Raw genomic sequence first — 22,958 nt, forward strand, 5'->3', positions numbered from 1 at the left:
TTTTCCATAGCTCAAAGTGGACTGTGTATCACTGTATGCCTGATGCTTTTATGGCATGTAATTGTTTTATTATCTGTTTTGGTACTTTTATTTCATCAACATCAGTATTGCAGTTAACGTAATACTGTCTGTTTTTGCATATTTTTAAGTGCTTGTGTGTTCTTAAAATGAAATATGAGAATGAAAATGTGTGCATGTTTACTCATGTATGAAATATATGAAAATAAAATACATATGCATATGTATGTTTCGCTTGTGTCTCTTATGATTAACAGGTTTTCCAATATTTTAGAATTGATGACTGCCTCCTGTTTCAACCTATTTTTTGCCCTTTACAGTTCAGTCATTAGGGGATAAGTCGCACAGCATTAGTAATCTAACTTTGATCAGTCCTCAGAGCCCCATGAGGACAAGCCACGAAACCTCTGGTCAGTTTACAGTCGATCCTTAATCGGACAAAATGCCTAATGATTTCAGTAATGATTTTATAAGGACTCCAGGATTTGTCCTACTGTTACTAAGCAATGCCGAAGAGGGGTCACAGGGTATTTCAAGACTCCTCAGTCTGGAAGGGCATTTAGTGCATAAAAGCAGATCTCATAGAAATGCTTTGTTAAGGGCAGATTCTGCAGTGGAGATTTCCAAGGTTCATAATCCCTTTAGCAGAAACATCAATTTATCTCAGCATGCTATAAAAACCATAATAGCAAACAAAACTACAAAACCAGAGAAGAGTTTCTGTCCAATATTCAACTGTAAGTGTTTTCTGAGACCTGCATACTCTGACATCTTATCCAATTATTTGGTAGCTTCTAAAAAAATTATTTAGCTTAGTTTCATTGTAGATCTTTGGAATTTCATGCAACTATATGGATAATCCACTCACACTGCCTATTTGATTGGTTGCTTAGTTGCAATGCTTTTATACTAGCTGGCCAAACTCTGCAGACCTGCCGTTCATTCGTCTCATCCTCAGGACTTTTCCTTTGAAGGAAGAAAAAACGGTTTTAGGGTAAACTAAAAAGGGAAACTTTGTATGGAAATTCATAGAGGTTCTCGGCAAAGAACTTAATCTGCCTGAAGACATTTTCTACATGAATCAGTCAGAGTCTGACTGTCTCTTTGAAGGAAAGAGTATCGCAGAGTTTCCTAAAGACTTTTCCACTTGTAAGAATGACATCCCTTCTACTCCCGAACTCCTACCAAAAGACAAAGTAAGGCAAATTTCAACTCCAAGAAAAGTTCTGACCCTAAAAGAGACTCTATAAACTTAAGTAGGTTCTTTGGTTTTAAAACTGGAGCTGTGTAAGAATTTTGGTAGAAAACACCATTTGGCTGGATGCAAAATATTACTTGCACGTAAAGATAGATGGAAATAATTGCATCTTGTTTTTTTAATATAAGGAAAATTAATACATTTTGAAGTGACAGCTATTCCTGTATTAGATGTTGAAAATTAGGTAATTTACACAAATGAAAGATTACATGAGTAAAATCAGAAAATTGCAGACTATTTCACTGCATTAAGGGGAGAACACAGTTTCCTTCCCTGTATTTTAATAGGGTTCTGACTCCTTATAAACAGAATACACTACTACAACTACCTCTCAAGGGGCTGTGTTCAAAGTTATGTTGAGGAAAAGAAAATCAGAAAAGAATCCAAGGGGTGAAAATTGGTTCATTTGCACAGCATTGCTACTTCATGCGCAATACTTGTCACTTCAGAAGTGTCTCAAGTCCTTCATGTCCGTAAAACAAAAGAATTTCAGAGTCAGAGCAAGCGTGACCGCCAGATTGGCTTTATGACTATTTCTCTTGGCCTTTCTTTGAGTTTTACTTTGATTGCTAATTGAGCAGATCATGGTGCTTTCTTTGTGTTTTCACCTTCCTTGTCCTCTCACTCATATTCTTTTGTGCAGCCTTAAGTTTACAGCAGAAAACTAGAGCATGGGTCTTCCACCCTTTAGACCCAAAGCAGTCAGTATCTCAGCATCTGGCAGCGGAAGGCTCTCATCATCGCAGAGATCAGTCTGCTCATCTATATTTGTTATGAATGCCCTCTCCCAGGGAGGGCAAAATGATTCCATGATATCAGATGATTGTGATTTTGTTTGAGGAGCTTCTTAGGAAATATACCTTAAATAATGGTAAGCATGATTGTAATATTTCCAGTATTCATAGGGAGGAACAGAGCAAGGCTTATCCGAACGAGTACGTTCCCAAGGGCCAGGCTGGAGCTCTGCAGCTTTTTTGTTACAGCGGTTGTGGCCAAGCAGCGTGCTGCTGGCTTTGGGCAGGCCTATCTGGTGCTCTGGACCCTGGAAGACTGACAATTTTGGACAATTTGCTCTGCAGAGCAGCCTCCGTGCGCATACTGACCAAAGGCAGGAGCCAGACACACTTTTGCTTTGCTTGCTTGCAGATGAGGTAAACTGGCACCACCCAGAGCATGGCTCAACCGCCTACGAGAGGGACGTTAAGAATCAAACAGCACAGTACCTGCTATTCTGCAAATACTATATTCAGATTGATTGCTGGTGACTAGATTGACACAGTAAATTCTAGCAAAATATATAACCATAGACGCCAAACATACTCTGCTACTGAAATCCACTTAATTGACCTTAAAGTCAGGTTCGCCTGGACTCCTAGTCCATTGTCGAGCGTATTACCAGCCTCAGTGGGCAGACTGCAAATGAGACTTGGCAGAAAAATGACTTCCTATGAGCTGAAGCACCAGCTCCTGTGCAATCCAAGGATGTGCTACCCCCTACGGCACGCTTCACTGGCCGGATCCCCAGCGGAAAGCCCAGGACCTCCCTGGCGATTTGAGCGGTTGCCATCTCCTCCGACGAGCAGAGCACTGACCAAGCGGCAGGTTTCTCTCCCTGCGACCTCCGGAGCCGCATTCTGCGCGAGCCGGTTCCCTCCCGTCTGCCACAGCGCTCGGATCCAGCGCTGTAAATCCAGCTTACAGAACGGTTTGCCAGGGGATTAGTATTCAGCTGCCTTATTGCGGGCCCTCTGGTTCAACTATATATTTTTCACAGATTCTTGACCTTTCTAGCCCTCAGGAAAGCAAATGCCCTTATGTGCATCTGAGTTTTTCTGTGGAATTTAAGACAACTGTTGGAAATCCTTATAATACAGTGCATTACTGCCAAACCGCTACAGCAATGGCTGCCGTGCTATTACTGTAAGATTTATCATTTGCCATTTTTAATGTAAATGCATGCCCCTACGCAGTCTCTAAGGAACCAACCAATTCTCATACAATTACAGCACCATCCTATACACCTAGAGTCAATCCTCCTGCAAAGCAGCAGCTCTTACTATAAAATGCCAGTAACTTAATAACGGTACATTAGACAGTTTGTGAAACTCTTTTCACTCTCTTTAAATGAATCTTGCATGAGGAAAAGGGTCCTAAAACATGCCCTATAACTTGACCGTTTCAAACCAGGGCAAAATGTCATTCCAGAGCCCAAGAGCCCTTGCAGAGGAGGCTATTGCAGCAACCTATGGGCAGAAAGGAAGACAGCTGATTTTTCTTACCTTTCTATTTAAAAGACTTCTGTGTGCATCTTAGAGAAGCTTTTCAATTTTATTATAAAACCTCATTACTTCTTTTTATTGCAGACTTAGTGGAGCCTTCTTGTAGAAATTAATCATATGATTAACTGTGAGATGGTCTTTTAATACTGCATAGACCATATATTGTTAAATGTCCTTCTTGACCCTTTATTTGCAACTTGGGTATTCTCCTCGGACAGAAAATAAGAGACAAATCAATGCAATAGGATATTTCATCCAGGGCTTCCTGCCCTACCCCAGATACACATTATTTTAAATCTTGTTATTCGAGGAAGGTATGGGATGAAATTCACAACTGTCAGAAGCCATTACAGTCAGTGGAGCTCTACCTGCTTATTCTAACAGGGAATCTGGCCAATATCAGACATTTTATTCTTAAATACCTTAACTCAGTGCCTTGACCAGGGAGAGTTTGGCAATAAAATGATGATACAGAAAAGAATCTCCAAATTAAGGACACTATCCAAGAGACAAGATGCATAAACTTTAAAGGCAAGAAAGTGTCATATGGCTGTGTATGGGGGAATATCCAGAGTGGAGACATTCAGAAGACAGATAAAAGGGGAAAAAAACAAACGAGCTTTTTCCCCTCAAAGACTTGGAAAGCTGTTTCATGGAGATGGAGCAAGAACTTCTGTGTGTGTGCATGAGTTTACACTGCAGAGACACAGCTCCTTGCTCTGCCTCCAGGCGGTAGAGCTGCAATTGCCCTTCCTGCAGGAAATCAGATCTGCAAATTTAAAATGAGACACCCCCCCCCCCCCAAAAAAAATCCCTATCCATCTGCCTGCTTGTTCACCCAAAACTTATTTCTATCTAAATCTCCATATTTTTCCAGTGGGTCAGCAGAAAGATTTTTTTGTTTTTTAGTGTAGCTGTTTCTGTATTTGTGATTCATTGAGAAGAGTCACTATGCCACATCCTTCAGACTCGGATAGTCAAATGAGCTGCTTCAGAAAGAGTCTTCAAGGTCTGGCAGTGTACCTCAAACCAGGTAATATTCAATCCTACTCTGTTTATTCAAGGCAACATGCTTATTTAAGTTTCTTTTTACTCATTAGAGGATGCTTTCTGTACATTGCACCTTTAAATTCCATGTGTGGCCACATGTAGATACAACAGTGTGCAACAGGAAAGGTTTTGCCTAAGCAAATATCATGTTGGGTGCCGTTTTCTAGTGCCATTATTTTTGTTCTCTCTTCTTTTCCCTTAATTGAAGCATAAATACTCCTTGAGTAGTAAGTGCATGCTGATGAGGGGATGCAAACTAGCAAAAAGAGCAGAAAAGATATCCCAAGCACAATCAGTGCTAAAACCCTTGAACCACTTTTCCCTCCACTCATGTCATGGAGGGAGTGTGTCCCGGTCAGATCCTGTAACCTACCCAGCCGAAAAGCACTGCTCCACCGACAAACTCATATGCTGCATCTGCCCATCTGCACTGCATCTGACTTCCTTGTACCACCACGATGCTTTAATGAACGTGATGTGGCCCATAAATGAGTCTCCTTTTTATTTGCTCTGGAGTCCATGATGGCTTTAGCTAAGACCTGGTTCCGGGTTTTTTCAGCCTTTTTTTCTTCTAGTTTCTTTTGTGTAAATGTAGATTCCAGTCAATGTTTTTGTGGTCTGTGGTTATTCTAACAGCAACGGAGCTTTGCACCGATGTTGCCTAACTTATCTGTTGTCATGAGTGAGTAGATTACTTATGGCTTGATTTTACATGTCAGCAGCAGAGGAATGTGCGGGTCCTCATTTCCAAGCTCACAGGCATTCCCGGGAGCTGCCTGGCCCCGGGAAGGGGCCTCTCCAGCCCCGCACCCCGCAGAAGCCCGGGGGCAGAACCGGCTGTGGCCTCTGCACCCCCTGCTCCCTGGGCCCAAGGCCACGCGTCACAGCACCGCGGCCGGGCTGGCTTTCCTGCCTTGCTGTGTTGAGCCTGCTCTTTGTGGAAAGGCGTTTAATCATATATTTACCTGTTGTTCCTGACTTTTAGATTGACTATTACGTTTTCAGTGGTAGTCTGCCATGACATCAGTCTTTGCAGCGCCCCCCCCCCTTTCTTTCTTTTTTTTTTTTTTTTTAGAGGAAGGGAATTCTGCGTTCTGGGAGATCCCTGGCAGCACGTGCCCTGCGCCAGCCAATGTAGTCGCTCCTGCAGCGCCGCAAAGCACGGTTATTATGGTTGCGCATGGTACAGGTTTTTCCTGGCTACTGAAATGCAGTTGCCGCTGGTATGAGATAAGGCAGCAGCTTGAGGAGGGGCGAGAATCCTGACCCACGGCTGAGGAAGGGCAGGAGAGCACAGCACATGCACTGCAGTTCAAAGTGGGCAACTTCCAGCCACTGAATTTGGAATTTGATCAGCATCCATCCTTGGTCTTTTTAATTTGTGAAAAAAGAGTCTCAGGGACTGTCAAATTTATGATATTTGCTACTCATCTGGTCCAAAACACAGCATTTCCAAAGCCAGGATACACTTTGGAAAGAGAAGATTGATTCCTTTTTGCCTTCCACAGAAGAAAACCATTTATTTCCTCCCATTTGTCAGTGACTCACAGAGTCATTAATTGCACATGTAATGCCATTCTTTTCTCTCCCTGGTATTTAAATATTTATATGTTTAAATAAATATTTGTTTTAATACAAGTATTTAATGAAAGACTGTATGTCTATATAATAGGCCCTAACTGCAACTTTAGTTTATGCTGCTATCTTAAACATTTTTAACAATATACTTTCCTGTATCCAGCATATTTAATGGAAGATTTATACTATTATATTTCAGATACGATTCTGCCAATTTTACTCATCTCAGTTAATACATTTGTAGAGTGACCCCACTGATCACAGGCAAGACGAGTGCCTGGGAAGGCAGCTAGGCACACTGGCACAAACGTCTCAGTAGACACCTACCTCCCACGGATTTCCACTGACTACATCTTTAAGTATCTATGTTCCTCCGTAAACCTGCCCTGGAGAGCCCAGCTCGTCAGCAGTTGGCACCGCTGGAGCCTGAGGAGGGTCTTTATGGAATTCCTTTGTCTTTGAAAGCAAACGCATCTGCTGTTGATGTAACACCAACAGAATCATTTACGTGCTGAGATATTTAGGAGCTTCGGATGGAGACCTTCGGAACAGCCTATGGGAAAGCCAGCAATAACTGCTCTTTACTTCACAACTGATTACCGTCCAGGCTGGGGAATTAGCACACCGCCTGCTCTGCCTCTGCCACTGGCGCATTTCGCCAGGGCTGAGCGGCGAGCGCGGGGAGGGCCGAGGCCCCGGGGCCCGGCACCCGCGGGAGTGGGGACCGCGCGCGGCGCCCAGCAGCAGCGACAGCTTACGGCCTCAGGAGGGGAATCGCCTCTCGCCACAGATACAAAGCAGGAATAACTCCACTGAAATCAAGCAACGTGGATCACAGAGAGAGGGGGAAAAAAATCAGGCTTTGATATATCTAAATATAAACCAAATATGTGCTGTATTTACCAAAACCTATCCACCACTACTCCTCCCCAAGAAATCGCACCCACATCTGCCTCCGAGCTGAACGCCTGCCAGGCAGAGAGGCGACTGCTGCCGCAAGGGCGTACGCACAGCTCTGGCCATCGCCCGCAGCCTGGTTTGGCACACTGCGAGACAGCCCAATTCCATACTCTGCATTTCAGCATGAACTTGTCTTTTCAGCCATTTCTGCAGCGAATGGAGTGTGTGCCCTCTACTGCAGTTTTGCTCAAATCTGTCTATCATTTTATTGCCCTGCCGGGAAAAACAGCCCCCGTTTTCCAATGCACCGGCTGGGGCCCTTCACGGCCGCAGAACCGGAAGAGACAGTCCTGAGAGTTTTTAAAAAGCTGCAGATGCTCCCCCTCGTGTAAGCATGCATGACAAAAAATAAATGGACAAACAAATATGCTTTGGGGAATTATGTCCTGCAGAAAACAAGCAGTGGTTTGGCTCAGCTCAGGCCTGCTGGGGGAGGACACCGTGGCTCCCCGGGGCAGCGCAGGGCCTTCCTCTCGAGGGAGGAAGACCCTCCCCTCCTGCGGGCACGAGAGACAGGGGTCGTAGCCTTGCACCACTTCCTGCGGCAACCCCCCCGCCACGGGGCCGCAGCTCGCAAAGCTGTGCCGTGCGGAGGAGAGGAGCGACCAGCGGGGAGCCTGGCCTTCAGGAGGCCATTTAGACACTGCGCCGACCCCAGCCCTCGCCCTCCCTCCTGCGTATTGGGCCATAAGAGTCTCCATTAAATAGGGAAGGTAAGAGACCATTCTAACGCAGGCCAGTTCACTGGTAAAAGTTGGCACAATATTGCCTTTTTTTTTTTTTTTTTAAAGCATTATAGACTTTCTTTCAACACCCTGTTTGTGTTCTTGCTGCCCGCGATGTGTCCGGGGCCTGCTCCCCACCGCGGGCACTGCGCTACCCAAGTGCTGCCGCCGCCGCTGCTCCCCAGCCCCGGCCCTCGCTGGCCCCTGCCCCGCGTTTCTCTCCTGCGAGCCCCTTGTTCCTCCCCCTGCTCTGTTTGACAGATGGATAGAAATGTGTGGCAGAAAAGTAGAATACAGTTCTTCAATGTTCTCGGCATTAAAACTCTACCGGTGGCTGTACCAGCCACCAAATCCCCGACTCGGGCCGGGCCCTTCAGCACTTCTTGCGAGGAGATGGGGTGTTAGCCTGGGTAAGTGCTACCAGCTGTCACAATTCTTCTGCACGATCTTGATGAAACCATTTAATTTTTCTGGCCACCACTTTTCAAGACAGTAATAGCATATCAACGCTTGCTGCAGAGCCGGTTATTCACGTTCCCGGAACGCTCAGATATTATTAAAACAGAAACATTTCAGTCCTAAGATAGAGCAACACCAAGAGCAGACAGACCTGGACATTCAGATTTTGGCTATACTCATTTTGTTGCTCAGATGAGTGCAAGCGTCCTTGTACAGTACTGAAAGTCCAGCTTCCCACGTAGCATGAAAATGCTGCTCGTCTCTCTAAAGCAGTAATCCCTTTCTTTAAACACCAGCTCTTACTTTTTAAAGGTCTTTCATACCTTTGGTTTAATCTCCTGTTTTCATTCCCAGGACGCAGCTTTGCCTGTGCTTTTCCCTAGCACTTTCTCCTGTCTCAGAGCAGAGGGCAGGCAGCATGCGGCCGGGCGAGGAAGCGCGGCTCCCCACCCAGCAGCTTCCCACGCGGCGGGGAGACGCGGGCTACGCTCATCGCACCGCCCGGGCGAGGAGCCTCCGTCTCGGGCGATGCCCCCGCCGCTGGCCTCGCTGCGCCTGCAGCCGGCAGAAAGGTACAATTTAGGACTTAGAAATCAATGGTAATTGGTCTTTGTACAAACTCACTTCAAGTGAAAGACTCAATTCCAAGTGATATCATACTGATTGGAAATCAATTCTTACCAGGAAAAAAAAAAAGAAAGGTTTTTAGGAGGGTTTTTGTTTGTTTGTTTTTAAAAGACCTGGATCACAACCGTTTTATAGGACAACGGCATTTGTCTTCATTGCCACAAAAATTCAGACCGGCTACCTTAAAACTTTGGAAAATCAACAATGAAACATGGATGCAAACATCCAGTCATTCGGAGCTCACGTAGCACCTATCCTGTTGCAGATTTATGAAAACAGAATAACAGAAAATCAAACAGAATTGTTTCAGATTCTTTCCCACTACAGACAGGACACAGCTGTCACCCTATACGTTTAGGTGTGCACTCTCACTCCGAGAGGGGCCGCGGCAGCCCCACGCGCCCACCTGCGCGGTGCACGACTGGAGCCGGCCGGTGCCCACGCACATCCTCCCCCGCCGCATCAGGCCTCGTGCCGCCCGGGGAAGGGAGACCCGGACGCACAACCCCGCTCTGCGTTCAGCAGGGTAGGGAAGCTGGAGCAAAAGCAGCAGCCAAGGGAACGGGTTTGAATTCTCAGTGATGCTCAGCCACTGCTATGCCGTGTCATAGCAACACTTAAATTATGCCATACTTCCTAACTCTATGAGTTTTTGATGCTGTTTCAAGATCATTTTTCAAGCTCTAACTCTGACCACCTCTAACACTCTTGTTTTGACTCCACCTTCTCTAAAGTATAAAAAAAGCACTATTTGTTTCATTATCTACAAGGCACATCTCATTTTTCCTGCACCTACTGATGCTCATTCACTGCCAAAGGTCAGTTCCTGCCTCTCTTCATCTCACAATGCTGCCCCAATGGCTTCTTTTTAGCTTTTTGAGGAACACCTCTCACTCAGGTTGGGCTTTCCAGAAATCTCTGCAAAGCAACTGAGGGATTTCATCACCCTCACCCAAATCTCACTTCAAAAGTCTCCTTCCCTGCACTGCCAACCAAGCCCTCGATAACATGAGTCCAGTCCTGTGCCGAGGCCACTGCCTGACGTTCAGCCCATAGTATCTCACGGCCCCCCGTCTCCTGCCTGCTCTCTGGCTGGGCTCAGCACCTAGTACAGGCTCTGTGACCAACCGTCGTGAGTGTTACAGTAATACAGTTAATAGCAGTATTAAATTAGCCTTGGACTTGCCATCGATTTGGGTGATGCTACAAGACTGTGTGGAACTAGCACTCTCCTCTCTCCAGATGACTTCAGTATTTTTCCCCCCACGCCAATATTCCTCACTTGTTCAAATCTTTTCCCCTAACTTCAAGAAAGATTGACCTAACCTGTGTTCTGTAAAAGTCATACTCCCAAAACCCTAAATCATGTATTTGTTTGCCTTCCACTGCACTTTTACAAGCTCAGTCAGCAATGTCCTTCCTATAATACTTTGCAGAATTGCAGATATTCCAAACGCAGCCTGACTAGTGCTTTTCAAAAAGTGGCACAGTAACATTAATAGATACACAGACACACACACGCACTTGTTCACACTTGTACTTCCGCCAGAGTTTTTGATTCAAGACCACATTTGAATCTCCAGTTTCCTGGAATATGTTAGAAATTGGTGCATCTCAGAGTGAAAAGGCCTATGGCCTAGCAATAACTGCAGACGTTCCTCCTTTGAAGGTTACAAAACCCTTTTGGAGTAATTCATGTCTCCTCCCCTACAAGCAAGTTTAATGCACTGTGTGTAACCCCAGTAGTGAATCTAGGTGTTGCAAGAAGCATTAATAGTAAATCCGTAACATTCGTATCCAGCTAATCAAATGAGTCCTAAGCCAAAACCTCAGGATGACTCTAAGGAGCTCCATTCTCTGATTTCCCGTTCTTCGGGTGAGATGCGCACTACAATCACTTTAGTAAAAAATCCCTTAGAGAACTTTGCAGGAACTCTTTGGCATGATACTCTGGCTCAAACCCATCTCATGCAATTATGTTTCGTCATCAGTATACCCTCCCTCATAGTCTTATCTGCAATCTAGTCTAATGCACGATGCCTGGGAACTGCTGTGTTATACCTTGGAGGAGGCAGCATTTTTAACACCAAGGGTATTGATTCCAGCGTAAACTTTGTTTATTGGTCTTACGGTGCTTTGGGACAAGAGATACTACATGGAGTCACTGCTAACGATCAGCACCTGTCCCCCAAGATTATATCCCTGATGGATTACTGTTTGGACCTGTTGGAGATTACTGCCCGTAACTCTCAAACTTAATACAAGTAGGGGTTCTTCAGAGCCCCTACGTATGTTTGCCTGTTGAGATGGCATGACGCCTGGCTGCTCGCAAGTTGGTCAGACACTTCCCCTAAGGCATAAGTTTCCAGGGAATATGAGATCTCAGACAGGAAGCCTAGATAGCATTTAAGTGCCATCGCTTTTATAGGAAGCCCTTTTCATTGTGACAGCTCTGCCACACTGGTGTCACATCCCTCTTTACACTTCATCACGCCTGTTCACACTTTGGTGCATTGATGAATCAATTAAAGCATTTTCCTAGCTTTCTGTCCCTTTTTCATCAATATGGGACAGTTTGCTCACAGCAAGACAAACTTCCACATCTTGATTTTCAAACTTTGCCCAGAAGCTAATGAGAATACTTGTTCCACATGTAAATTAACCAGTAATACCAGGACAACAGTGAAATATTTATTTGGCTCTATTTTTGTTTGTTTTTTTTCTGCAAAATAATTTTTATTTGCAAAAATTTGCAAAATGGTGACCGTCTCTGATCTCCTGGATCGAGTAGGCTGAAAAGAAAGATCTGTTTTTCTTTTATCAAAATAGGACTTGTAAGAGCTCTTATTATCAAAGCTATTATGATTGGATTGGGTGCTAAGAATACTGCCCGCTTGGGGTCTAGCCAATATTTGTAAACCTTAACGAATAAATTACAATTCCGAACCTAATTTTGGCTCCTAATAGAAGTGACTTGAATTTCAGGAGTAATATATACCCATAAATTCCATTGCAATCAGTGAGAGCTACAGGCACTTGACAGCTTTGAAAATACAGCTTCATCTACTTAGGTGTCTAAATATGGATTACAATCCACATTTAGGTATCCATGTTTCAAAGTTTTTATATTACTTTTGCCATCTATGTACCAGTGTAACCTGTGGGCAGCCTTTTCAATACAAAGTCTACAGAAAACATGAGTTTCAGAAATAACACAACATACTGGTACATCTCCTTGAAAATCAGAATAAAAACAAACAAACCCCCCCCCCCCCACACACACATTCTTGAATTTTTCAGAGCTGATCAACCATGAAGCAACCCTAGACAGCTCTCCTTTTACTTCAGGTTTGGCCCACTTTTCAAATCCTGATATGGAACTTCACCAACGGGAAACAAATGAGTTTCAGAGCTGCTGCTCCCATCCCAGCCTCATACGCTCTCATGATTGAAATTACTCTGAAACCGGCCTGAGGTAGAAGAGAAGTCCACCACATGCACACACGCACACACCAGAAAATGCAGTGCAAACACAGGGACATGTTGCATGATAATTGAAGACCAGTCAAAGATTCAAGTCTACCCAAGCTTGGGACCATGGACATCTGCCCAAAGTGACTTCAGCCCCACCCAGACATTTGCTAGTCAAAGCTGACATTGCACATGCTACCACTAGGCCCATAAGAATACTTAATTTTTTTCAAAATATGAAAGTAATCAGTTTTAAGGACTATTTTACTATGAAATCCTTTACTAATTATAAAAACAAAGTAGCACACACCCTTTGAAAACAGCCGCGTTATCTTTTAAACAACAGATTTTTCATCAGTCACTGGTGGGCTGAATTGCACCATGATCCACAATTTGAAAAGCACAAGCTAAGCTCCCCTACCATGTGTGAAGTATGTACCCTTCATGAAGATACAGGGTTTAATCCTTCAGTTTCCCTCTTGTCAAATTTAGTCTTACCATCCACTAGTAATTTGTCCAAATAATGTTTACATGATTGGGTCCAACCTACAACACAGATTTTGAGCTAGATTTTATCCTAAGTGGAGACAGCATGATTAAAACAATATTACTGCTTAAAATTTTCCTTAACCTGTTGCAGCTGCAGCAACATGACATGCTGAGCCTTTCTCACATTTTATTTGAGTAGTAAATGAAATTTGTGTTAAAGCTTCTGTAACCTTTAATTCACTGAATTAGGGATTTCCCAATTAGAGAATAAAGCCGTTCGTGGAGAAGCGACATGTGAGTATTTACTTTCTGTTTAAAGACTTTTTGGATTAAAAGATATTGGAACAGATAACACCACAAAATTAGTTTTTGCTGTGATGGCGAGGTTAAGGTTTCTGCTGTTGCTAGGATATACTGCCCTATCACAGCCAATCTTGACGGTGAAAATTGGTGCCTTAATTTCCCAGTGGTCCATGCTACTTCTGCCTTAGGCCTCATTCTGGTTAATCACGCTGTCATTCTCGCCGCAGATTGCCTTTTGACATCTTCATCTGCAAAACATGCTACAGTCAAGCCTGACTATGGTCAATTCAGCATTTCACTGGTGGTCAAGACGGAGCTAGTGGTCAAGTTTCTTGTAAAGAGAAGAGCTGCGCTGAAGGATGAGGAATGCAGTAATTGAAGAGTTATTTTGCTTGGCAGAGGCAGGCGTGACCATGTCTGAGGGAACTGTAATTGGAACAGTGATCACGTTTGGCTCTGGGTACCACGGTGTCAGGAGCCATTTGCAGAGTCCCCAGAAGAATCGGAAGATGGACCCTTCCTCTGCTTTTACTGGCTTAAGTGATAGCAAACCAGAATAGAGCTGCTCCTGATTTATACTTGTGTAATTGAAATGTGTGTTAGGCTTGATATTGTCTCATCTTAGATGACAGATTCTATTGATGACGGATTTTTAGACAGAGCTTAGCTGGCTAGTTTTATTGCCTTTTTTCCTAAAAATTAGTTTCTCTCAGATTTTGCTGTGTTTTCTATTATACTGTTCATAATGTCCCCTCCACATTGGGATAACAGATCATCTGTATTAATTCCCTTGCAAAGTTGCAATTCATGCCTTCAGCTACCTACACATCTGAGAGGATTTTCTCCCCTCATGTGCCCTATAAGGCAGCCTTACGGTGCAGTGGGATGTAATACATCCCCAGTAGAGCATACCCTGCAAATACACGGCTACTGTCAAAAGTTGCATAAAAAGCCTTTCCGGGGATGAGTGACAGGTGTCTGATTACAGATTTCTCCTGAGAGAACTGTGTAAAGAACCTGAGAGGTCCAAACAGGGCCATTTCTAGCAGGCTGAAAAGGAGGTATCTGTCAGAAAACTATAAGTAGACAGTATGTTATACAACATAAGATGTTAAGTAGGTTAAAAAAAATTAAAATAAGACTGTATTTATCTGCAACTTTATCCCAACCACTTGCTTGTTGTTCCCCCCCCCCCCCCAACATTCACTGGGGCTTTCACCACTGTATATCAATATAAATTGAAAGTGTCCCTAAACATTAGGCCCCCAACTTCCACTAGAAAACGTGTGCAGAAGTTATTGAAATTATGCCAATGGAGACATACAACAAACCAAAAAACTGTGCTATTTTGCTATAGGTGGGAATGAACAAGAAACATTTTAGTATTTTAAATAGTTTAGTGACACTTTTTGAAGAGCAGATGCTCTTCCAGTTGCCTACTACAGCTTCCCACAATTACAAAAGCAGACTGCTTGCTACAGACAGCTATACAGGAGTGATATAGCCAACCTTGCAGAAGATTTTCCAACAATTACTGTATTAGAAAAGAGCAGAAAGACTACGTGGTGCTCTCGGCACCTTCCTTGACACCCGACAGGTATCTCAGCTGTGAGGGTATCAAGGGAACTAATAGAAAGAGAACTTTTTTCCCAGTGCAGTCCAATGGGCCAGACTGCTGCTCTTGCCTGCAGAGGCTGGTCGTTTCATTAAGGGCACGTGCATTTAAAGCAACCATCTCTTTCACAGAGGGAGAGAATACTCAGCCTAAGCAAGAGTATTAGGATTTTGGCATTTTTAGAAGGCAGAATAGCACCAAACAGCTCCAGCTAATGAAGTGGCTGAACAGGAGTAGGGGCAGTTTCAGGGGACTAGAAGAGGGAAACAAACTGGGGCGAGTTGATTGTGAGTGCAGCTAATGAGGTAATCAAGTCACTCGAATACAAAACCCAAACCTAGAAAGAAAACTTAGCTTCACTATAAAAATCCTGCCTTACAAATACCCACAAGAGCAAATAAAATGCTCGTGTATATTTTTAACAAGTCAGAGCCCTGCTTGGTCAAAGGCTTTCCAGTTAATATCGTTACAACTCTGCTAATTCACATCATCTTATGAGTATAGACACTTCTTCCCTCTACAGCAAGGCTAAAAGCCATATTATCCTTCATATAAAATAATTACGCACAGCATATAGGCAGCAGTGACATACATGTACTAAACTCAGAAACCAAGTGATAAATTGCATTTCTCCAGCACCTCTGACCGCCTCACCTGCACTCTGCCCACTAATCCATCTTTGCCAGGACTACCTCTAACCTTCCAAACCTATCAGCTGCTCACAGACAACCATCATTTTTTTCAGATAATAACCTGCTAAAAAAAAATGTTTTCTTCCTTCCTACAAATGAGGAATTTGCCCCCAAAAGGCACTGGTCTGAGTTCAGGGCACTGCTAGAACACTAACAAGTTTAAAGTCTAGTCTCTCAGAGCAGTGAACGTTAGAAATGTACTTCATATGCACAGGGAGAGCTACAAGCTTCTACCCCTAATTGTTGGCTATAGGCTCTACCGGATGCAAAAGTTTTTATTTTAGTCTTGGCAGAGCATAAAATGTCAAGCTTTCCAACTGCAGCGTCACAAAGAACAGAAAGGCTCTCAGATCACACTTAAACTTCTAAAGTTATTCAGGCCTCTGCCTTGAAAGGCCTGTAAGTCTCCCTCGTGCCACTGAAGAAAGTTGGTACAAAGAAAGCAAGGAAAAGAGTATATATCCACACATACGCCTAAGAATTGCGGAATACATCTGCTGCTACGTAGCTATACACTTCACCAATTTGCATTGATCCACACTAAGTCACCTCCAAGCACAGGCAGAGAAGGTTCATGCAGTCTGACACATGCCGTGGTTTTTTTGTTTTTCCTCCACAGCATTAAAAAAAGAACCGGGAGACAGGACATATTGCCAGTTTTTCCAGCAGATAGATGCGTGCATAGACAGCTACTGAAATCAAGATCTCCAAGTTCTGGCTGACCAGAATGAAGGTATCTCTTGGTGCCTGTTTGGGCTGAGCAGCACAAGCCTCCACTGTGCACAGAGATAACATTCAACCAACGCACCAGTGAAACCATCACCCTCCCTTTGGCCTCTACACAACCCTTGTGATGGAGCGTTTCTACGACATGGTAAAACGGACCAAGGTGTCTTTATATATTTCAGAACTCTTGCATACATTCCTAAGGAAAACCCCATCCATCTCATTTCCTTGATCTACTGCTGGTGAGTTCACATGATCCTGCAAATCGCAAGACCTCAGCTAGAAACGGGCCTTTCCATGCAGCGCAGACCAGCAGGCTACTTGTCCTCCTTCCCTGTTGCCCTATTGATTGCCCTCTTCATTTACACAGCATGCGGCACTTGAGAGGGAAGACGAACGGCCAAGAGGGTCTGCCCTGACCCCTCTCCTCCTCCTAATGCTTGAGGGAACAGGAGTCCTTGGAAAGTGATTTTGGGTCAGTGCCGAGCACACCTGCTAATGAGAAACAACGGCACTAAATGTATACACTAAGTGGAGAGGAAGAGGCAAATCTGCATGCTCTGTCCCTGCTCATGCAGCTCACTTAGCGGCAAGCATTAACATCCTCTTCACCACGGAGAAAACTTGTTTTATGCAGGAATTGCACTTTCCCCTTTTCCGTCATGGAAACGGACTTTTTTTTTCATAGTTCTAATACAAGCAGGGGTACTGTTAACCAGAGCAAAATAATCTAGTCACTTTTGTGAGAGTTAGAAAACTATCTAAATTATCTCTTCTGAATAGCTGTGTAGTAATGAACTGATAACTGCAAAACTGGTGAGGGTCCTTGTCTGAGAGTTTCCCTGTAATCCTAACCGTTTCCTCCTCCTCTGTTTTGGTTTATAAAAGGAAGCAAAGCAGCAAGTTATTCTTTCTTTTGTCCAGTAACATTCCAAAGTGGCTATGACACCACTTTCAAATAATTATATAATCATTAACTCATTTGTACTTTAACAACAGTAATCAGGGTGTGTTAACATGACCTTAGTGAAATGGTGACACAAAATATTTTAAAGACACTGAACATGAAGAAAAGAGAGATTAATAGGCTAACACTGAAAATAGAGGAGAAATACTTTTTCATTAAAAAAAGTTTTGCCATGAGTGAAGTGCATCAATTAAGTTGCTATTTCTATGCAGAATGTTTCTTGCTTTGAACGCAATACAATTAGCAAGTATCACCTATGATAAATCAGTGCTATGTTTTAATAAGTTGCAATATAGGAATGGTCAAAATCACTGGTTTCCAGTGAGTTTAAAGGGCTGCTTCCAGCTAACCATGTGTTTGTGATCAGTGCTGGTCAGGTGTACACAATTAGTTTTTCCAGGAAATCTCCCATGTGCACTCTCAGGTTTTTAATCCTTGGATCCCTACAGAACAAGGTTTTCTAACCATTTGCAAACCACATGTTCTGAAAAGATTTAAACCCTTGACTGATTTTTCCAACTCAGCAATTTGGATGAGCTTAAGGAGGTCTTGCTCGTTAGGTTCTGCCAGGGAAGTTGTCCTTAGCGTGCTTTGTTCCCACAAGCGCAGATGACAAGGTTATACAGAATAACGTTAGCTGTGGTATTGCAGTGTCCAGCGCAACGTGAACTTGCTAGAACTGGTGCTGTTGTGGGCAGCTTGGCACAGATTCAGCCCGCAGACTTCGCATGGACCCAGTTCAGTGTCCACCCACCTCAGAAGTTTCCAAAATGCTCATGATAGCTGCTTCCCACACACAGCAGCACTGCTAGGGGCAACGGCCCATCAACACTCGTATTTCTGGACTCACTGTCCCACAACTTCCATTTTTTCTAGACAGGCCAAACTCCCTTGTATTGCACAGAAAAGTCTTAAACTGAGTTCAGTGAACTTGACACCAGCCCTTGAACTGTGTATATGGTGGATATATAGGGGTCAGTTCATTCACCACAAATTCCCTCGCAGCAGCTCCTTAGACCACTAGTTCAACCGTAAGGGAGATAAAGCAATTAACACTGTTCAAAGACCAGAAGGTAAAAACAGATTAAGTGCCAGGCACAAATTTTCTTACAGAAGTATTTTAGGTCATGCAAGGCCAGCATGTTTGGATCACGCCTATTTCTACAGAAAATAAGGGTGGAAGTTACATGCAGATAAATACCTACTGAGACAAATCTATACAGTTATTTATGTGTTTTTTGCATGGAGTTCATTAAGAACTAATGTAAGTCTAAGAAGAACGTGAAGATGGTCGTTACCATGGTCCCCTCGAAAAGATCTATACATGGATCTGAGTTCTACAGTCCTCCGTCTCTATGAGAAAATAATTTCTCTGCAATTTTAGAGAGAGTTACGGTTCCATAGGAATTGTAGGATCTGGTTCATAAGACAGTGCACACAGACCTTATTTTATTTATCTTGTAAGGGTGAGCAGTTAACAGTGCTGGGATTCACACCTTGGGATCAAAGGAGCATAGGTATTTGAAACCTGATGCTTATACCATTAAAGCATGTGCTCTGGGACACGCTCCGTGTGTTTTCCTGCTTTCCTCTCACAAGTTACATTCCGTAATAAAACCTGATATTCTCAAGCTTTCTGAATACCATAAATTTAATCAGCAAACTGTGCTTTAAAAGAAAAATATTAATATGATGAACTTCAGATGACACAGACTGGCTTTCAACTGCCTCTCCTGGACCTCCATGTGATAGCAACATTAAAGCTTAGTCACAGGGGCAGAGATATCTTTACCTTCTTTAAAATCAGCAAGTTCTAGCTGGTGACACATCTTAAATGAAAGAGAAAGGATGGATAATAAATCAGTGGCAAGTAAACATTTTATTTGTCAATTGTTTAAACATGAGTTGTTTATAATTGTGTAAGTTTCAATGGTTTTCCAAAACAGAACTATTGTTAGCTAACGCTTTGCATTGTTAGAAGCGAAGAGGGTTGTAAATGCACTGTACGAACTATTATCTGTGCCTTCCTTCACGTTGTGATTATGTGTTCAGTAAATAGCATCCAGACTAAAAAGACCTTGTTGTGAAATCAAGCAACATTAACTCATTAAGTCAATAATTCATGGATTCTTTTATCTAAAGTGGCAACATCACACCATCAATTCACAAAACAGCCACTTCTCCGAAGTGTATGTGATGATAATAATGGATTTTCTAACAATACGCTCTCAGAGCAAGGTCACTGCGCACAGATGCGGTGGACGCCATGATCTGACCTAGGTCAGCAAAACAAGCTTTATTATTGAACCTAATTATGAACTATCAAGATAATGGCCCAGACTAAACTGTTTCCTAGGGGATTATTTAGAAACTAGTCAGCCATTTTAGGTTTAAACGTACTGTACAGAGCACTACATGCAGAAGAGCTGCTAGTGCACACTGTATACTCTAGGACCGGTACAGTATACACACACACGCAATGTGCGTGCATTTCTAAATAGCCACGTAGCTGCCAAAGATAGCTCACGTGTGCACAGAGTATATGCAAATCAAACTGAACTGTGTTTTTGAGGAAGACAGACTAGTCAAGTGAAAGGAGAAGCAAAGAAAAAAGTCTATAAATCCGCATGATTGTCGACTGTAAGAGGTTAAAAAAAAAAAAAAAAAAAAAAAAAAGCAGAGCTACTTTGTCTGCACTTGGCTTGACTTAGATCTGGAGGTAAAAAATCCAGCAGTCTTACAGCCAGATCTTAATATAATGACTGTAAGCAAAGAAATGAAGCAAAAACTGTTTAGGATGCCATTGGCTGCTTTCTGACTAATCACAGTGAAACTCATAGTGTTCATAATGTATTTTGAGTTTATTCCTTAGGAGAGCTCATGTAGGAAATTTTTTTCATGTTTCCTACATTTCCCTGATCAGTTAAAATTAATGCATGGGAGCAAAGCTGCCTGCTGTCATTTTTGCTCACCTGAAGGTATTTTCACTTGATTTTTTCACAAAAAGAGAAAGCATTTCAGCTGAGTTCACTTCTCCAGCCAGAAAAGTCATTAAAATGTTTCTTTCCCTTGTGTGCGTCTCACTCTGTAATTCTCCAGGTGTATAGAACTGTCTCATTATTATTTTATACTTCAGCTCACGTAATTATACCCAAGTTTCAGAAAGGAATAGTTCCTCGAGATCAGAGTTCTTGTTGTGTTAGAAGTGAAGCCAACCTCTGAGCTCTCCTGGCAGGGGAAGATTGATTCCCTGTGCAATTCTCTTAATTATTAAAAACAATCTTTTTATTTAAAATTTTGATTCATATGGTAATTAGAGGCCTATTTTAGAGTTGTTTGTTTTTCTAAGATCAGAGTTCTGTTGCTGTGATAAACTTCTCACCTCTAATCCAGCTTGCAGTCCCAGTGAACCAGGCAACCTGTATGAATTAACACGATGTGATTGACCCTGTGCCTTGCCTGTGGGTTTGTAATGAGATCCAGCCCAGGGGAAAACTCACAGGAAGAGGGGGCTGGGGGCAGCTCAGCCCCAAACCCTCCCTTCAACGGCTTGGCCTGTGAACCCGTGTGAACTGGATCCAGAACCCCAGAAGTTAGGATTTGAAAGTAACCCTTTCAAATCACACTTGGAAAGGTTCACACAGCTCTAGTGCTAATACACTGGGGCAATTTGCAGAAAATTTTGTATTCCTTCATTCTGCACTGACAAAGACTGAAGTTCACAAGCTCTAGGCCAAAAGAAGCCATGAGGGAAAAGCAGTTTTTCCACAAAAATAGATAAAAGAATGACTTAGTCATACATTGATAGAAAGAGTCTTTAGGAATGAAAATAAGAGGGGAGAAGGGGAGAAAAGCCTACTTTTTCCTCACAGAGTCACTGCTGTACAAACTGTCCTTAAGTAGAGGGCATTTTCTGCCTGTCATGCCCTCTATTAGCCAAGTGCTATTCACTCCAATTCCTGGAGCGAGCTTTTAGAGTTTGCCGTGATCATTTGATAAGTTCTGTAGCAAACAGTTGTGCTCACAGTAGTTGCTTAGGAAACCATTCCTAACCACGTGAGCTGAAGGACATTTTAAAATATCGTATAGAAATTCTATAGAATACTTCTATATATTCTTTCTATTAATATATGGAGGAGGAAGGTCAGACACTTCCCAATTAGAATTGGATGTAGTGGTAGTAACATTGTCACAAGTAGCACAGCATTAGGCAGAAAAGCTGTATGACCAAAGGTACGAACACAGGTATGAACAACGGCAATGGGGAAGCGCACCATCTAACCCCTCCGAAAAAAATGCAAAACACCCCTTTAGAAGGAATTCAGTAGGAAAATCAGAAAACAGCTAAAAATAACTAAAAATAGCTAAAAATAACGAGGGCACTGGTAGAGAGAGTCAGAAGGCCCAGGAAGCCCCCAGAGGTTTGAGGGAACTCTGACACCACACTTGGAAGTTGGCAACAGAAAAGGGCAGAGAAGCCCAGGGAGGAAAACCACAATTGCACAGGGCTACCCCATGGAAAAGAAAACTTCCATGAAACCAGATCTTTGGAAAGAAGTTAGAAAAAATAATCTATGAAAAAAAATACCTAAAAGTAAGGTCCAATTGCTCTTCATCTGAAAGTCAACAAAACTATGCTAGTTTCAACCGTAAAGTTCTGGCCCTCAAGTTAAAATCACCTCTCAGAGCAACGTGTTTGCATAGCTCAGTAAGCGGCAGAGGCAGTCCTACAGACAGCGGCTCCCCGACACGGCGGGCCTGCTTCTTCCTTTTCGATGACCACTGGATGTTCAGGTACTTTTCCATGAGCATTTGATCAACATTTGCATATATGCGACTAAAGTCTATCGAGGCCTCCTAGCTACAAGATTATTTTCATACATCCTCTACATTGACAGTTCTCACGGGCTTCAGTGGATGCAGGGAGCTACCAGGTACCTTCCAGGTGGATATTTAAATACAGCTTTGGACATCTAGTTGTAGGCAATGCAATTTGAAAACGAAGTTTTTCTGCAGTTCAGCGCTCCGGAGGTGTTCAGCCAAGGCAGCCCCAGCCCTTGCCCCCTCGCGGGTGCCCCTCACTCAGCCCCGCGCTGTGGCAGCGCACACCGCAGTGGGGCCACGCCGTGAGCTACGCCAGGACACGGGGACCGCACGAGGCGGGGGAACGGCCCAGCAGGGAGGGAGAGGGCTGCAGCGAGGCAGGACCTGTGCAAACCACCACCACCACCACCACCACCACCACCACGGGGTCCTAGCAAAGCCCAACTGCTAACCCTCAAATTCAAATGCCTGTAAACACCTCCGAGTGTTTGGTGGGACCAAACATGCCCCAAACACAAAGGACATCTCCCTGCTATGAGTAGAAATTTTCAGCAGCTGTGAAAAAAACAGGCATTTTGTGTGCAAGGCTTCTTCGGCTCCAAACTACAGCAAAGATCCAGCCTGCATTTCACTCCGGAGGCTGCTGTGGGCGTCTCTCCCGGAGGCTGGAAACCCAGAGCAGCACGTCTGCTTGGCCTCCACAGCAAGCAGAGCACCCTCACTCCTGCACGTCCGCGCAGCGCTGCTAGCGTTACTTCACCCGCATCTCCCATCGAGCCGGGGACGCTCGTTCTCTCGCGCAAGCAGCACGCGACGTCCCCAGCCGGCTGCCAGCCGCCAGGCCGGGGGGCTGCTGCAAGCGCCGGCTCTGACCAGAGCACCACAGAAGTCAGCAACAGTCCTTTCCTTCGCTGAAA

Source organism: Dromaius novaehollandiae, chromosome 10 (genome assembly GCF_036370855.1).
Source record: "Dromaius novaehollandiae isolate bDroNov1 chromosome 10, bDroNov1.hap1, whole genome shotgun sequence".
Lineage (NCBI taxonomy): Eukaryota > Metazoa > Chordata > Aves > Casuariiformes > Dromaiidae > Dromaius > Dromaius novaehollandiae.